The sequence below is a fragment of the Setaria viridis genome, chromosome 9 (genome assembly GCF_005286985.2).
Source record: "Setaria viridis chromosome 9, Setaria_viridis_v4.0, whole genome shotgun sequence".
NCBI classification, from domain to species: domain Eukaryota; kingdom Viridiplantae; phylum Streptophyta; class Magnoliopsida; order Poales; family Poaceae; genus Setaria; species Setaria viridis.
Genome location: NC_048271.2, coordinates 34,580,480 through 34,599,547, shown reverse-complemented (window position 1 = coordinate 34,599,547; position 19,068 = coordinate 34,580,480).

The window sequence follows — 19,068 nt, the reverse complement described above, 5'->3', positions numbered from 1 at the left end:
ATCGGACGCCTCCTCTTCTTTCTTTCGTTCTCTCCCAAATTCCAAACATCTCCGAGCACCAACGAACGAAGGAAGCAAACGTGAGCGTGACGCACGGCACAGGTAGCACGCACGGAGTCGGTTGTGACCACGCTACAGCAACCAACACAACACACCTGACTCTTCTGCCTGTCTAGTTCAAGTGCCTGTTGCTCAAATGCAGTCAGATTCCTTCTTTGCTTTTCAGCGGTTGCTTTGATACAGCTCCGGCAGTTGCTACTCAACCTCATTCTTGAGGACAGTGGGAAATGGCTTCTCCACCGGAGGAGCAGAGGAAGCGTTTCAAGTTGGGTTGCAGAAAATATGTCGGTTTAGCGGAGCTCCCATAGCACACGATTTCAAGAGAACTATAGTAAGGATGTGCCACTTTTCTTTGTGCATTTCGGCGCACTGGAATTGGAGAAACTTAGGCCATGTTTAGTTCCCTCCAAATTCCCAACTTTAACACTATGCAAAAAGAAGATCCCCATCACATCAAACTTACGGTACATGCATGGAGTACTAAATGTAGACGAAATCAAAAACTAATTGCACAGTTTTGTTGTACTTTGCGAGACGAATCTTTTGAGCATAATTAATCAATATTTAAACAATAATGTACAAATACAAACGAAACGCTACAGTTGCACATTTATGGTAAAATGCCAATTTTACCACTCCCAAATTGGGAAGTAAACAAGGCCTTGAGTCGGCACTACGTTTTGGTGCGGTTGTTAAAAAAAGCTAGAGGCTACTGAGCTACTCGTGTTTGGCTTGACTTTAGAAAATAATAGAAGTTGACTTTGTAATAAGGGCTGTTATAAATCTTTTTATCTAACTTGTTATCATTTTTTCTTGCTTTGATACTTCAGAATGTCATCCTCGTGAGGACAAAGGTGTGTACTCCCTCCGTTCCAGTTTGAAGGAGCAAATTAGTACGAATAGCAATGATATTACTATCCCCATGTGAAGGTGGCAGACATGCAGCAATATACAACTTAAAAAAAAACCATGAAAGGCAACTATGTGCCAAGTCTACACTTGGAATGTCCCGGAACAAAAAAAAAGTCAAACGGAACTAGCACTATTACAGTGGGCCGCAGGAGTTCTTCATATTTTTTAACCCAAATTGGGCCCACATATATTAGTGAACACCATGCTGGAGCATTAGGACTGATGAGCATATGCTATTGTCGCGTTTGATTTATAAAATTTTTTAATCTCACGAATGGTTAAACCGGTAGGGAGGGAGTACCGTCTATGCATGAGCTCTTAAATTCAGCACTAGTATGCAGCTACTACACTCGTAGCTTCGTGGCTAGTGAGGCCATGATGTGACACCGTGCTGTTAAGTGCAGTAGCTAGTACCCTAAACCGTACTGAGCAGAGCCAATTGAATGAGGTCGCCGCTGCTCTCTGACTCAGATGATGCCTCGCGAGCAGCTGCAGCACGAGGTGCGGCTGCTGGCCGCAGTGCCATCCTATGCTGGCGCTGGGCTTCCTGGCGCGAGGCATGGCGGACACCGCACACCGCCGATCTTGCCCCCTGGCTGGCGATCCGGGCTACGATCCATCCGTTAGTAGTGGAGGCTGAGCAGCGCAGATCGATGGACACTTGGACAGGACCGATCCGCTTAGCTACTTGCTTAGCTTAGGCATGGGCGCTACTGCAGATTTTTGTGTGCGAGGGGGGAGGTCCAGGAAGACCCGAGCACTAGGACTTTTTCCCCTTTTCTTTTGTCTTTTTGAAAGGAGGACTGGTACGTTGACAAGGAAAGCGAACAAGCCGAGTGGAGGGAAGATTGTCGAACATGGATCACAAGTGGCCATATCCTGTCAGCTCACCAACCCATCTCGAACGGCCGCTCCATAGGTGAAGGTGATAGGTGTAATAGGTCAAAGAACGAAGCGGTTTCCATTGGACTGACCCCAGTGCTCCGCGACCGCGACCTTCTGAACTTACGATCGAGACCACTGCCCAACATAGAAACTAGTACGTACGTGATGATGATCTGTTGCACGGTACCGTGGTGTGAAATTTGATGAACAGAGTCCGAGCCAGGCACATATGGTACCAAGTAGGTAACAGGCTGCTTGAGGAGCTATGTTCTGAATTTCCGACGAGCTCCGAAGTTGAGCATTCCTACGCAGTTAGTACATTCCTAGCTTCGTGGCTACAGGCTACTTTCTAGCGAGGCTCCAGTGAAGGGCACGTGATGCGACACCACATTGCCAAGTGCAAGAGCAGACGCAGACACGCATGCAGTAGAGCAAAGCTTAAAGAAAAAAAAAGCCCCCTGCTGCAGATGAGCAAACCGCGGTGTTGTGTTGTGGTGGTCTCTGGTCTGGTGCTGGCTCGCGGCATGGCGGACACGTACCTCCGCCCGCTCGATCTTGCTCCCTAAAACAGACGCCGGGCGTGAGCGGCAGGGCAGGGCAGGGCAGGGCACAGCCATGCATTCTGATCAGGTTGTTACCTACGTGGCTACGTAAATCTAGCTAGCTGCCTCAGCCCACACTGGCAGATTTCGTGTCGTGTCGCTCCGCTCATCGCTGCTGCCCATGCCTATCCATCCAGTCCACAGAGGAGAGGAGGACAGGTACGGTGACAGGTCCACGATTATCTTGGCGCGGCTGCCCATGCCTATCCATCCAGTCGAGACCCCGCGCGCGGATCCTTGCGCTCGGCGCTGTCTGCGTCGTCAGATGAGTAGCTCCATCTCCGACCCCGGAAAACTACTACTACTGTGGAAGTGTGGAGGGCTGACCGTCATCGTGTTCGCATCCTTCCTGCGGCTAGGCTTTGTTTAGAACCGTTCAACGACTCGGCGTCGGCGACCCGTTCACGGTCTCCTGTCTACACGACCGACCTCAAGCTGTGATGCACAGCAGCCTGCTGCTGCTACTAGTCTTTTACTAGTCTATACTCGTATGTACTATTACTATGGGTGGGTCATTGCCTCAATGGGGTGGATGGATTCCTGGCTCCACGTACTAGTAGAACCTTAGCTTCCAAAGGTCCTTTCGTGCTGGGAATCAGAGCATGCATGTGATGACCGGTATGACTCGAATAAAAACCCTTTTGTCCTTTTCCCGAATAGGTTGTTTTCTGTCAAGAAGAGTAGTTTGGCCTGCATTGCACAGTCTTAAATTTCTTAGCCGGCTACTTGCTACACTGGCAAACCACACTATCAGCACCTTGGACCGCCTCATAAACTTAATTTCTTGATTAACTTTGCCACACCTATAACTAAGAATTTCTTAGCCCTTTTGAGTAAGCTACACGCCCAGGTACTGGCTGACCCCAACCGAAAATAGCATAAATGGAACTTCGTTTTGCAAAGGAGGAATAGCCAAATGCATTCCTCAACTTTACTCTAAGGGTCACTTTAGTCCCTAAACTATCAAATAGGCCACCTAATTAAATCTCTTAAGTTTCTCTTTTAGATCAAATTGGTCCCTAGGCTGACTTGGAATGCCATCGTGGTCTTGCCATATTAGCGGTGGCACCCTTTGGATGAGTCAGCATGGTAGAATTGTCTCTTTTATCCCTTAGATTCATGTATATTGCAATTATTGCATTCAAGGTTTTTGCAACGAGGCCAAAAAATAATTGCAAGCATATTATGTTGCCACCATTTTTTTATCCTGAATAAGAAGGCTGAGTATGACAAGATTTTTGTAATTATCAAATCCACATTAGGTATTTATTTATAATTGGATGAAATGTGGGGTAAATGACACAATTAAAATATGCAGACTCATCCAAGGGCAACCAAAGCTGACATGGCATGAGCACATGGCATGCCACATCATCCCAAGGACCATCTTGACCCAACATGAGAAGTTTAAGGATATACTCCCTCCATATAGGAAATAAAAGTCGTTTAGGACATGATTGTGCTTACCAAGGAGTCATTAAGTAAGTGGTATTTTTCCATGTTTGCCCTTATTAAATACGTCTGTGGGTGACTCCTAGATCAGAACGATTCGTAGCTGGATTGGTTAGATGGGTGGGATTTGCGGCTTGCGGGCAGGGTTCGACTCCATTGGTCGGCGTTTTATTTGTTTTAACACGATTTTGCATGGGTCTGTGGAAAAATTGCATGGCACTGTGAACGTGCGGGTGGGATGGTTTGGGCGCGTTATCTTCGATTTTGGCCGCTGGCGCTCTCGTTTTCTTTGTTTGCTGCTAATTTTTTCGTGTTTGCTTTGTTGGCGCTCACGGCATTTCAATTCTGACGCGCACGAGTACAACGCTTGGAGTCCTGCTTATTCTATTTAGACGCTTGGAGTCCGACGCTTGCATCTACTACTTGCACGCCTAGCTTCTTCCTTGCATGCCTAGCTAGCTTGCCTTCTTCTTAGCTTGTTCCTATCCTATACGACATGGCTTAGCTCTTGTTCATCTACTTCTTCCACTCTACGGCACAATGGCTGATTTCCTTCCTACATTTGATCTCAACGTTTGATTAGAAGATGATGACGACGGCAACGTTGCATTTGATCTCAACGACCCTCCGTTGGAGCATGACAACGGTATTACTTGTTCGTCTCTTGTCCATTTTGTACCGTGCTATCTCTTCCTCTCAATCGTTTCTCATATCAAAAGGACTATTGTTACAGGATTTGATTTAAACTTGCCGCTAGATGAATTTGGTGCAGTCGATTTCAATTATCTACAAAATCTCGCTGGTACGTTATTTTTTCCATATTATTTACAATATGCACATGCCGTGGCTATTACTATTATGCACATGCCGTGACAAATAGATGAATGTGCTTGTTTTTCTTACTATAAATAGAACATGTTGCCGAACAATAGTGCTTGTTTTTTCACTATAAATAGAACATGCCGTGACTAGTAGAAGAATGTGTTTGTTTTTTTCACTATTATTAGAACATGTTGCCGACAACTAATGCTTGTTTTCTTTTAACAGAACCTGCTGGGGACAACCCCATCGTGCAAGAACAAGAGCAAGAACCCAACCGGAGGAAAGATATGACTGAAAAGCTCTGACAACAAGTTTACCAAGCTTTGTTGACTAGAAGCAATAATGCTACACTACACAAGAAAGATACTGCATTTTTTGCTGCTCAATTTGGCCTTCACATTCGGTCAGTTCAGCGTGTTTGGAAACGAGGTAAAACACAGCTTAAAAGCAATGTTCCGGTTGTGATTTCTAGTCTAAAGAAGGGTAGAGTTGGCCGTAAAGCAATTCCTGTTGATTTAGAAGCATTGCGTAACATTCCTCTAAAGGAAAGAATGACTATAGAGGATGTGTGCGCCAAACTAAACATGAGCAAATGGAAAATTCAAAAGTACTTGAAAAAAGGATTGATTAGGTGCCACTCTAGTAGCATCAAACCATATCTCACTCAAGCTAACAAGAGGTCTAGGTTACAGTGGTGTGTTGATATGGTTAATAGGGAATTGCTTGATGATCCAAGGTTCAAGGAGTTGTTTGACTTTGTGTTCATTGATGAGAAATGGTATACCTATCTCAAAAATCTGAAAGCTATTATTTGCTACCCGAAGAAGATGATCCCCATCGGACTTGTAAGAATAAGAACTACATCCCTAGGCTCATGTTCTTGTCTGTTTGCGCTCGGCCAAGGTTTAGGGATGGGAATTGTATTTTTGATGGTAGGATTGGTTGTTTTCCACTTGTTCATTATGAACCGGCTCAGAGAGGTAATGAGAGAACCGGCCGTGTCCGTGGAGACTTGGTTATGAAGCCCATTACTTCGATCACTATAGAAGTGATTAGAGATTTTATGATCAACCAAGTGTTGCCTGCCATTCGAGCTAAGTGGCCAAGAGAGGATGTGGGCAAACCAATCTTCATTCAACAGGACAATGCACCTTCCCACTTGAAATTGGATGATCCAGATTTGTGAGGCCGCTAAGCTAGGAGGATTCGATATTCGCCTAATATGTCAACCACCAAACTCTCCGGATTTCAACGTTCTTGACTTGGGTTTTTTTCGAGCTATACAAGCAATTCAATATAAGAAGAATGCAAAAACAATAGAGGCTCTAGTTCCAGCCGTGCAAGAGGTAATTTGCCCAAATTGTTCACACATGTTTCAATGTTTTCTTCCACAACAAATTTGCCCATTCATTCATTTCTTGGACACTTGTTTTGTAGGCATTCATGGAGTACTCGAGCCGCAAAGCAAACCGAATATTTCTAACACTACAAGGTGTTTTGATGGAAGCTATGAAGAAGAAAGGTTGCAACAACTTCAAGATACCTCACATGAAAAAAGAAACATTGGAAAGAGGAGATCGTCTGCCAACTTGCATCCCTTGTGACCCATCATTGCTACATGAAGCCGAGGCTACTCTTGCTGCATGAAAAAATTAGAATGATGCTAGTTAGCTTAAGTAGTAGAGTCATTCTCTTGTAAAAACTAATTAGAACTAAATTTAGCCTGTGCTACTATTGCTGCATGTAACAATCAAACCATATCTTACCGATGCTTTGGCATCATCCTTTCTCGGCAGCAACCAACCGTAATGCTCGATGAAAAGGTCGCAGTCCACCTCGACGCGGCCGGGAATGGCGTCACTCATGTAGTCCGCGTGGACGAGACCGCAGCGACGGCATGGCCTGAACCGCGAGTGTGCACGATTCCATGCTTCGCGGTCCTCGTGGACAAGACCGCAGCGACCGCAAAGAAAAGTGCCCGGCGGCAAGGAATCCGGCACGATGGAGTCCGTCGCGATGGAGTCGGGCGCCATCGGCAAGTCCGGCATGGAGTCCGTCGTGATGGACTCGTCCTCCTCGACCTTCGCCACCATCGCGATGGAGTTCAGCGTGGTGGAGTCGGGCGCCATCTGCAACTCCGGCGTGATGGAGTCCGGCACCGCCTCCATCTGCGAGTCCGGCAGCACCTCCATCTCCAAGTCCGGCGTGACGACCTCCTCCGGTTCCTGCGACTCCGGCGGGATGACCTCCAGCGACTCCGGCGTGATGACCTCCGCAGCGACTCCAGCACGATCTCCTGCGACTCCTCCGCACCCGCGCTGCCAGACTCCACGACGAGCACCACCTGCGCCGCCGAACTCCATGGCAAACCGAAGGCGAGCAGCACCTGCACGACGGCGAAGGCGAGCAGGTGATCTGCGCGAGGGCGAAGGCGAGCAGCACCTGCGCGAGGGCGGCGCGTGTTTACTGCCTTGACACGAGCGACGAAGCGGGCGCGCGGAACGAAGCATCGCAGGGGTACCCGCGTCAAAAATCGGCTTGAGAAGCCAGAACGCCTTCCTTTCACGACACTGAAGCGATGCCCAGAACGACAAGTAATTTGTATACGGAGTAAATGGAGTATTTGATAGTTCAGGAACCAAAGTGATCCTAGAGCTAAAGTTGAGGGACATATTTGGCTATTCCGCCTTTTGCAAAAAGAAAAATCTAGTATTCTTTTATGTCGTGCCTAAATGTTTTTCACATTCCTGCATCTATGCTAATTAAAACAAAGAAATAGAAGAAAATAGAAGAAAAAAATGTGACTACTAGATCAGCCAAATGCTCACTAGCATATAATATGTATGTATGATAAGGTTTGTATCCGTCACTACTGCAAGGCACCTCATCCGTATCAGCGTGAAAATCATTGGCAGCAATGGACACCACGAAAGCGATACGAATGAGGCTGGTTATTCGTGATGGCGTCGAAGCCTGTAGCTGATTATACGTGCTGGTGTGATATCCCACTGGCACACATTGTAAAAATAGGAATTTATAAATGAAAATGTGAAAAAAAATTACTAGGGGAAAATCGTAACATCACGGCTGTTTGATGTGCATGATACAATGCTTCAGGGTTATTATAGGAATCTCACCTACCATGTTTAGTTGTTATTTTCAACATATGGCCTGTGTTATAAAACTAGTATAAAATTGAATTAAATAGGCTTGGTGCAGACCTGTTATGGTGTTTCCGCCTTCCAGGGGAAAAAGGATACGTGGAACGGAAGCAGGCAGATATGAGGTGGGTGGGTCAGGTGCTCCTTGTGAGGATCGGAGCAACTGCCTGCCTAGTTGTTTGTAGCCTCAGCTCACGCGCGGCGCGGAGACGAGAGCGCGCGAGGGAGACAGAAAAGGGGGAGAAAAGCGTGCCACCACACCGCAGTCCACAGCCGTGGAGACTGTGTGTGACCACAGATACGCCGCCATGCATGCTTTTTCGGTTTTTCTCATCACGCACCACGGATGTTGGCGGCGAATCTCGATTCCTGCAGGCTGCCTGGCTGGTATCTCCCGTCGCCGAGACGCCGATCCGTGGCGCGCATATGGGGCACGAGAACACGGCGCATCGTGCGTGCATATGTGTGTGTGGACGATGGAGATGGGCACATCACCACCGGTCACCAATCGTATATGCCTCTTGCCTTGCCACCTCCGGTCATCCCGCGCTGTGCGGCAAGCCGGCAACAGATCGATCCGTGGCGACGGAGCTCCTTTCCTTTCCTTTGCGGCTTTAATTTGCCTCCCAAAAAAGGCCCGAAATGGGATCTATCATATCGGGAATCAAGGCCTGAAGCAGGCGGCAGGCGCACCTCCGGCTTGGAGCTGTGGTCGCGGCGCCTGGGCACCAGTCTGCGAGTGATAGATGCCGCCACGGCCACAGGTTTGGAGTTGGCGGGGCCCCTCTCCTTTGAACTTTCATTCCCTTTCGGGGGGGCTTGGCCTTGGCATCTGTGTCTGTGTGACTGTGTGGCTCGGAGGCCCGAGATCAGAGTTGTGAGCTGCCTGCACTCGCGCGTCCACGTCAGCAGCACCGTGCCCGGAACTGGAAAAGGGGAGCGGGTAAGAAAAGCGTTGCGAAAGGATCAGTTGGTTGGGAGAGGCTGACTAGAGCGAGGGTGACGCGTCTTTGCTCCTCCGTCACGGACTTGATACGGATATCGTTCGGTTTGCACCTCATGATTGGTAGGATCTGATCTGGGTTTTCTATATATTAAATTTAGGATCATATGATTATGATCTTACTACCTAAGGATCTCTGATTCAATCATAGAATCTACGATTCTGACAACATGATCATATGGAGACAAGCTCGCAAACAATAAAAGGGGTCGCTAGCTAGTTGCCCAAAAGGAATGGACCGTGCTCCTTCTACCCGAATCTTCTCCGATTCTCGTATCACAAACCAATAGGTAAGTACGGCTAGCTGGGATCGGATTGTATAGCTTCTCTGTAGCGCGCCGGTGCCCCTGAAGGCCTGAACGAAACGCTCATTCGCTCGAGGAATCCGGTACTTGGAGTCGTAGTTTGGCGGTGGAAGCAGAGCGCGGTAGGGATTAGGGAATGAAGGAATCGAAAGGCGCCGGAGTGCCGGACAACGAGCCAGAGTCTGCTGCGTGCGTTTCCATCCCTCTGAATGTCTGAACCCGCAACAGCAGGCATTTGAATTTGATAACGCTGCCGGCTGCCGCTGCCGCTGCCGCTGCTGGATCATGTCATGCCGCGCGCGGCATGGCGGACACGTCCGCGCCGCCTGCCCTGCCGATCTTGCTCCCTACCCTAGCTAAAGCTGCGGACCGCTGAATACAGGGTGATCCCATTCCCATCCGTCAGCTGGATGAGCATGGCTGTACTGTAGGCCCGTGCCTCTGCTCTGCTCGAGAGCTCGTCGAGGAAGATCGAGATCCCATTCCCGTCCATCGTAGAAAGAGCAACCCCACCGAGTGATGAAGCGATGAGCATCGCCTACTGTTGTGCTGTCCATCCATCCCTGCTCGCCCTGCTGCGGCCCCTGCTCGCTCTGCCTCGTCCACAGTCCCTCACCAAGAAATGCACTAGCGGTACATGCGCGCGGCAATAATGTTTATCCTTTCCAAGAAATGAGATAAGCATGTAGCAGCACGACTCCAGCAGAACTAGTGCAGAGTCCGCATGCACAACTGCCTCCGCTCCACTCGGTTGCGGTGGTGGATCCATCATCTCTGACGGCGTCTCACGTCTAGCGCATGATAGTGTGTACCGGCCTACCGGGGGCTCGGCGACCTTAGCTTGCAGGTGCCCGCTGCGTGGCGACACAACACTCTGCTACGCCTACGCGCACCCATCCCCTGTTACCAAACTCCTACCAGCTGTGGGCTAGCTACTCCACCGCTAATAGAGTCGTGGATTTATTGTGTCCATGACGATGCATGGAAGGACGGAAGGGGGAAAAAAAAAGAGTTGCTGCTGCCTGGAATGCAAGTACTGCTAGTCGTAGACTAGTGGTACGTGCTAGTGCCGATCTCAAAAGGAAAAAAGGAAAAGAGAAAAGGAGCACCAGCAGCACGTCCTCGATTTTCCACTCTCGACGACTGAACGTGAGTCATGTACAACTACTATGTTATATACTAGTATAATGGGTCATGCTTATATTTAGAATCTCCTACCAACCATGCCGTGCTGCCGCTACTGTTGTTTTGCTATTAGAATCATATGATAATAAAGCGAACCAATCGAACCTTGTTCTCTTTGTCACCACACACCAGCATGCACGGGTTGGGTCGGTTGAAAAGGCATCGTCCGTGTCATGTCCTACGGGAATGATGTGACGCAGACATTAGGCAAAGCTCCATGCTTAGCTCAAAAAAGAAAAGAGCCTGGAGATTCCCTAATCCCCTCATCTTGTTCCGTGCCGTTCCCCCTTGCCTCCTCGGCATTTTTCAAAGAAGCGGGAGGGGCCGCGGACGACCACAGTTTTGGCCGGCTGTGTGGTATCTCGTGTACAGCTCCTACGTGTGAAACGACGGCCCGCGCGCGGCCAAGCGAGCACCGCCCTTTTCCCCGTCGAAAAGGGGAACGAGGTGCCGAGCCACACCAACATATTCCCGACCCAGCTGTCTGGTTCTGGTCTCAGGTTAAAGTGCTGACCGTGTCAACATGTCACCTTCCTTTCGGCGCTAGCTCATACACGCGCCTGGGTTGAACGATTCAGCGTCGTCGACCACGCGCTGGTCCTGGTCTTTAGTTTTCCACACATGCAGATGCGAGATGCCCCAAGCGTCCCAGAGCAACACTTAATTATGACGCGTGTCAATGGGAATGTTACTAGTCTATTAACGCATGGGCCGCATGAGGTAGGCATAGATGTTGTTATGAGAGTAGGCATGCATAAATGTGTACGTAGAGCAGCAGATTCATATTCCCCAATTCAACAATTATATTAGGAAAGTTGGTGAAAAAATATTGCTCCAGCAAACTTCCTTTATCTTTCCCTTTTTTCAATAATTATTGGGACAAACTAATAATTCACACTGACTCTCCCTATATAAAGGAGGAGTTGTAACTCATCAAATACAATAGTTGGATTGGGATGGGATTATTGATAGAGTGCAGAAACAACTCTCCCAACGGATCTTGAGATATCCCATTAATTAGTTATTGGAAATTATTTATTGGAAGACTGCTAAAGATGCTTTTAGGAGGTAGATTTTGTGCCCAAATTTAATCAAAATTATTTATTTTGGTGTTCCTGCCATAATATACTACTAAATACTAACTCAATTGAGATAGACTTCGGTTACAAATTATTCGTGCAGCTTCGAGTGTTAGATGAATATTCTATTAAAACCTTAGCTTGCTATGCCACCTCCTGTTGCCCCCTAATGTGGACTTTATGAATCCAATTTTGTTTGGTTACTAATTTCGGTCTTACATGCAACACTTTGTGCAATAGTTATTTTTCCTTCCTCCAAAAGTTAAGTAGAAACCATAACGTTGGTTATACCTCTAATTTAAGATGCTATCTGTTGGCGCTAGAAATCGGCTAACCGAATCCCCAGCGTCGGACACACGACCCGGGAGAATTTGCTTAACTCCTGTTCGGGTGATCGCCCTGGTGCGGTTCGCGCGGCGTGCCAGCCAATCTGACCTGTTGATTGGCAAGGAAAAAGACGTGTTAGATCCCAAAGGTTGCGATCGGCTAAGGTTCCGATCTCGAAAAAGTTTATCAGCGAATCGACCGATTTGCCATAATAAAGAAATCGGCTATGAAGCAGCCGACTACCGGACAACGTTAATAAAAACTGCTGGAGCAATCTATACAACGCTACAGTAGCAACGCTAGGAATAGAACTAATCGGCTATGCGTAGAATGAGTAAATTAAATGATGAAGTACGAGAAAAGCCGAAATTGCCAATTCCTAACTGGATAACTGGTGATAAAACTAGAACAACATGTAAAACCTAGAATTCTAGTAAATATCGATAACTGGTGAATAAATCTAAACGAAACGACAGCGATGCGCCCGAAGTTAAAACTTAGAGTTTACTCGATAAGCGGAACTTACAAGATCGGCCGGAGGTCAAGTTGATGCAGCCCCGCCAACCCGTATGAACTCGTGAGAAAAGAAGAAAAGTATTTGGCGAAGTCGCCTGCTTGAAAGTAAGTACGAGGAAATAGTAGTTTGTTGAATTGAGTTGATGATGATTACAGATCTACAAGGGTGGCTATTTATAGCCCCGTACAAACGACTTCTTATCCGACTAGAACTCTATCCCTAAATTCAAACAGAAAACGAATATTTACAAGTACGATTCGTACTAGGTCGATTATCACGCGCTTCATGGGCTGATTCCCTCTTCATCTTCATAATCCTTTTTAGGCCCACACCGGCCCAACTATTCCAGCCTCCTAATCAGCTGATCATCTCATCGGCAAGGGACAACCGATTAGGATCCACACGTCGGGGCTCAGACTACTCCGACCCTGAAAACCAAGATCGGGCGAGGCGGAACTCCAAGGGTCAATCGGCCGATCCTCGACTATAGCATCAATCGGCCGATCCTCGACGGTAGCATCAACCAACCGATCCTTGACTGTAGCACCAACCAACCGATCCTTGACTGTAGCACCAATCGGCCGATCTCCAATTGTCGCCCTTGCATCTTGCCGCATCTTATAATTTCTTCCTCTCCTGACGCCGATTTTACTTGTGTCGAAATCTGGCGTCAACACTATCTTTGTATCTAATAATGGTGGAAGTGAGCAATTTAAAAAGCATATATTATCAATATATGAAGTAGTATTATTATTATTATTATTATTATTATTATTATTATTATTATTATTATTATTATTATTTATAACTAATCCATCAACCTGTGCTCCCGCACGGGCTAATATTTTTAAGAGATATAGTATTTGAAAATTATTTACAAATTAAACTTCTAACTAATAATCAAAATTATTTACCTACTACTCTCTTATTTTTTCAATATCTCGATCATTATCTTTGTCCAGTTATGATCAAATTCAATTAGTAATTACTCTATACACTTTTTCATGCACATTCATATTTTTTCATTTTGTATCGCACCCGCGTACATTGTGTTTAGTAAAGATCAATATTTTTCATCATTTCCTCACATACATGTATAAATGGTCTACATGGTGACACTTATCGTGCGTATATACCTTAACTTAGTAAGTCTATATTAATAATAACATAAATAGGTAATTTAAAATCATATATTAGTTTACTTTTGGAAATTTCTCGTATGATTCACCTGAGATAATTAAATTAAGATTTAGGTATTTACTTTAAGTTATTTTTAATAACGACATAAGTGGGTAACTTAGATACAAATTTAAACTAGCATTTTAAGTTACGCTCTATAATGATATTCATGAGTAAATTGGATGAAGATTATGAAGAGATTACTTCTTATAATAGCAGAGCTCGGTAATTTGATATTAGTTTAGGGTTAATTTTAGAATATTTTCATAATGATAGTGGTGAGTAAATTTTTACAAAATATAATAGACCGATGACTATGATTACTAGAGTTTACATGATTGATGTTTCTTAATTTTTGAGAATTTCTAGGATTTATTTTTTTTCCTAGCATGTCTCGCAAGAACTAATGTGAAGTATCCAATGAAATAAAAGACCGCATTGGTACAAAACTATTACCTTGAGCTACATCTCATTTGTTAAATATTCAAACACAATACTTATATAGATATGTATACTTATTATCTTCATCCGATTGTGATAGATTTTAGTTAGTAATTACTATATAATATTTTCACCCATATATTTATACTCTTAAATTTTCACTTTGTATTGGAGGTATGGGCTTGATTTTTTTAATGGACCCTAAGTTTGAGCTATAATTTTAACATAAAAATACATATTCTCATCATTTCCTCTATATATTTATAAATGATGACACACATCATGCGTATACACCTTAATTATTATATTATATACCAATAGTGTAAGAAATAGACGATTTAGAATCACATATTATATTGATGTATATTTTTGGTTAAGGTGATTTGGATTCAAATTTAGGGTTACCTCATGTTATTTTTAATAATGCTATATGTGGGTAATATAGATGCAAATTTAAGGGTTACTTTAAGTTATTTTTTGGTATTAGTGGTGGACGATTTAGTTGCAAATTCAGGGAGTTATTTGAAATTATTTTTATAATAGCATAAGTGGGTAATTGTTATGAAGATTAGGAGGTTACTTTAGTTTTATTTTATATAATGGTAGAGGTGTGTAATTTAGATATAGATTTAAGGGATTACTTTAGACTATTTTTATAATGACATAGGTGGGTAATTAATTAGAAAACATAATAATTCAATAGATATGATGATTTGAGTCTACCGATTGATAGCCAGATGTTTTGCTTTTGTGTGAGAGTTTTAAGGATTTCTCTCGAGTGTCCACCTAGGATCGTAGGTGTTTACTTGGAGGTTTCAAAATGAGCCTCCAACTAGTAATAGTAAGATGGTATAGGTAGCTAATTTAGATGTAGATAATAATGGGAGAGGTGGGTAATTTAGACACCAAAATTAGGGTTTGTTTTTTTTTATGATTTTTGTAATGTCACGAGTTTTTAATTTAGGTATACATATAGTGGTGTGGTTCATTAATTTTTGTTTTTCCGTAATGGGAAAGTGGGTACTGTTTTTAGAAAACATAATAGATATGTTGAAAATTAATATCAATGATGATTAATGATGATTAGAGCCTAGCAAACTGATAGCAAGGTGTTTCTATTTTTGTTAGGATTTACATGATTGGTCTCTTTTTCTAGGTTGCTAGAGATTCCAAAAGAAGTGTAGTACCAATATGAAGATAGTTAAATTAGAAAAGACATTGTAAAAGCAGTCAACGCGGACATCTTAGCAACCGCTAACCAGGTACTAGCATTTGTGTGGTGATACTAGTACTAGTACAAAGCTAGTACTAGTATTTCCCTTTTAGGCCCTTGTGAAAGTTAGCACTTGGGAGGCAAGATTCAGCTGACGTATCCATGTGGTTGCAGTAGTAGTAAATTCTCTCTACGTTGTGCCAGAAACGCAATCCGGCAAGCTAATCAGGGCTCCATCCGCCCACAGATGAGACTTGATGGGACAGGCGATTAGCGAACGAGGGAGCGAGCAGGCCAAGTGGTGGCGGAGCACGTGGCGCTGGTGGGTAGCGGTAGCGGCGGGTGGTGGTCCACCCCCCTCACCCACCAATAGGGGAATGAGGAACAGGGGCCGCTGCTCAGCTCTCGCTGCCTGCCTTTCGCAGCCCAACCTGCCGAAAGAGCGGACAGAGGGGGAAAAAAGGGGGGAAATTTGGATCAGCATTGAAAGATGACTAGTTCTGGAAAATACCACCGAAAAAACATGCTCTCGTAAAATAGCACCGAAAGTTCCACACATTAACTGAAATAAGCAGTCCGTAACACAAACATGAAGTGACGACTGTACCCTTGTGCTCTTATCCTCTCCCAAACCTGCTTGTTTTCTTCCCACCGACACCTCTACCTCGTCCGCTCCCAACTCCCTTGCGTGTCGCCCCTTCCTCCCCAGCCACGGCGGCGCACCTCACTCTCGCACGCCGACCGGCCCTCCCTCCCCGGCTGCGCGCCATCCCTTCCCAGCCGCGCGTCGAACCTCCCCAGGCGGCGACGCCGGTCGCCCCGCGAGGCCCCGGCGGCCTCTTGACGAGCAGGAAGTCAGGAGCGTGGGCGGAGGCATACATCTGCCTGGGAAGCTCTTCGGTAAGCACCTGGGCGGAGGACTTCATCTCCTTCCTGAGTGCTGCCCCACGTCCGGTCATCCGTCGTCTGCCGCCTCCATTACTTCCGTGCACGGTGCACCATCCGCCTCCTCCAGTGTGCACGTGAGGTGCTGAGCAGCAAGCAGAGGTGGAACAATTCATCAAATTGAGATCCCCGGTGGGCACATAGTTCCTCTAGTGATTGTCAGTAGATTAGCTTGCAATTAGTTGCGAGATGCACATGTTCCTGTAATTTCTGGATGGATTTTGTATGCGATTGATGCTGCATATGTTGCCAGTTTGCCACGGACATTGCTTGTGTTGAAATCTCACGTTGAAATGGTGTCAGTTTAGGGGCATGTGCTTCTTTCCCTTTTTGTCTTCTAGGGGTGTCGGGATCCTGGACTAATTTTCCGGTTCGAGTCACAGCTACATAAGCTGTAGCTAATTCGCGAGATGAATCTATTTATCCTAATTAATTCATAATTAACACATATTTATTGTAGCATCACATGGTCAAATCATACTTAAATTAAGCTTAATAAATTCATCTTGCGAATTAACCTTCGTTCATGCAATTGATTTTGTAATTAACCTATATTTAATGAATCAGTATTTAAACATTAGATGTGACATGACTAAATTTTAATCCTGGAACAAACACCTCCTTATCTGTTGTAACGGTTTGGGACATGTTTCTTCTAGTTAACAGATTTGCACAGTTGAAAACTCACGGACTGACTTCCAGCTAATGTTGGGAACTTTTAGTGGTACCGCTCTTGGTATTTTTTTTTTGGAACTCATGATCTTTCGATGGTGATGAACTAATTTTTCCGAGAAAAAAAAACCGCCGGATACGGCGCCTGCCGATACGGATGGGCGGGGTTGTAATCCTGCCTTGGGGGTGTTGGCTGCCCTGCCCTGCTCTTTCTCTCCCGATTCTGGAAAAAAACGAGTGCTCGTACCCGCCACGCAGCGAAAAAAGTTGTCGCTTAGCGGCAGCGTCAACACCTGACAAGCACGGACAATTGTGGAGGATCGGATGATGATACTTTGAGCGCCCAGACATCAACCACGTGCACAGCCGCAGGTAATCGGGTTTAGCGAGAGACCGGTGCTTGGGGCACCCGTACCCTACGGCGATGACGTGAGCGGCGGCAGGTGGGGGCGGGCAGGGTAGACTCGAAAGCACCCGGGCTTGCGGGTTTGCACGCCCCTCCTCCGGTCCCCAGGCGAACTGAATGACCGATGCATATACCTGCTTTTTCTGGCGGCAGATCTCTGTCCATGTCATGCATGCTGCTGCTGAGCGGATGAGGATGGCGATGATTATGTGCGGGTTGGCGAGGATTCCCTGCCCCTGGCGTGATCGAGCGCTCTCAGCAGCGGTTGAGCGGGATATACTATGAATTATAAGCTGGGAGGAATGGAAGATGTACCGGAAAAAGGAAAAAAAATAAAGATGAATGGCAGAATGGGAATGGGTGATGGCTACACCGTACCGGCACTCGTAAATTGTACTACCACCATGCTGCCTGCTCCTGCCCTTGCTGGAAAAGAGGAAAGGCAAGGTCAACCACCTCCTGACCTCCATCCGTCCCGTCCCCACCGGACTACTGATGATGGTCAACCCAGCCCAACTGAAATCAAACACAAACACAACGGAATAATAGTGCTACTAGCACATTACTTTACTGACCTCGATCGATCCATACATAATCCTCTGCACGAGCATATGCATGTGACAGGCGCTCTGCGATACTTTCTGCGCCGGCAGAGCGTAGCGGAAAGCAACGGCGACCGCCGGAAGCCCGGAAGCTCGCAAACCGCGGCAGGGAACCAAAAAAACCGCGGGAGCCCCAGGCCCGGCCACGCGGGCACTCTCCCTTTCGGGTCTCTCCTGTGGTCGTGTGGCGACTAGGACAACGACGACGGCGATGAGTCAGCTGAGCTCCCGAGCCAGCCGACCGGCCGGCCCCGGATTCCTTCTCCTTCCTCCGGTCCAACCGCGTAACCACCACCCCAGGCCCCCGTACCACCTACGGCTACCGTGGGAAAAGAACGGGACTCCCCTGCCCTCCCATCCCAACCGTCCGTACGGGACACCTTTCGCCATCCCACGGGCGGCCCGCCCGGGATGCCGCGCCTCCTGTTCTGTTCGGTCCCGACGTCCCGTCCCGTCACCGGCCGGCTCGCTCGATCCTGGGCTCTGGGCTCCGGCTCGCCACGCCACCACCGAGCCAACCACGCCAGGCCATGGAGCTCCTCCTCGGCTGCTCTGCTGCGGCTCTGCCCTGCGCCCGTGAACGAAATAAAAATGAAGGTACGCGCCTCGCGTGGAGGTTGCAGCCGGAGCCACTGGACTAGCCTAGCTAGCACTACTAGCTAGCCTGGAGCCCCTGGATCCAGTAGCTGCACTGTAGCAGGTGGTGGTGCCGTGACCACCAGGTGAATGCCCCTGCCTCCCCGCAGTCCACCGCCCAATAGGAAGCGCCGAGTGCACTGGCTCTACATTGTATTGTATTTGCTGCCACCAATACCTGACTGCTGCTACGCTACAATTGAAACCCATACTTGCTAGTTCATGCACACAAGGTAGCGGTTGGGTATAGGGCATTTGGCCGGCTTCTTCCATTTTGCGTCGTCGTCGTCCTAGCAAATAACCAAAGTGCCTTGCGATTTTCCTTCATTTTTCAGAGAACTTTTACTCCTTGTCTGCCGCTAGGACAATGTAAAAAAGACAAGACATCATCTTTCCTTAGAATGCGGAGGATTATCTTTTCTCAACTAGTGAGTCTTCCATGAAATCATAATTCGATATAGGCCATCCCCGAATATTGAAGTGCTTTATAAACCTTATACAATAACCGTGTCCACGTACCTCATCCGTAAATAAGAACCCGTTTGGATCACTAGAGATTATATAATCCAATAAAAAGAATCACTAGGGAATCCAAACGGGTTGGATTCTAGTGTGGATTATAAGAATCCAGCCTCCTAAATTCCAATAATCCCACTATCCACTT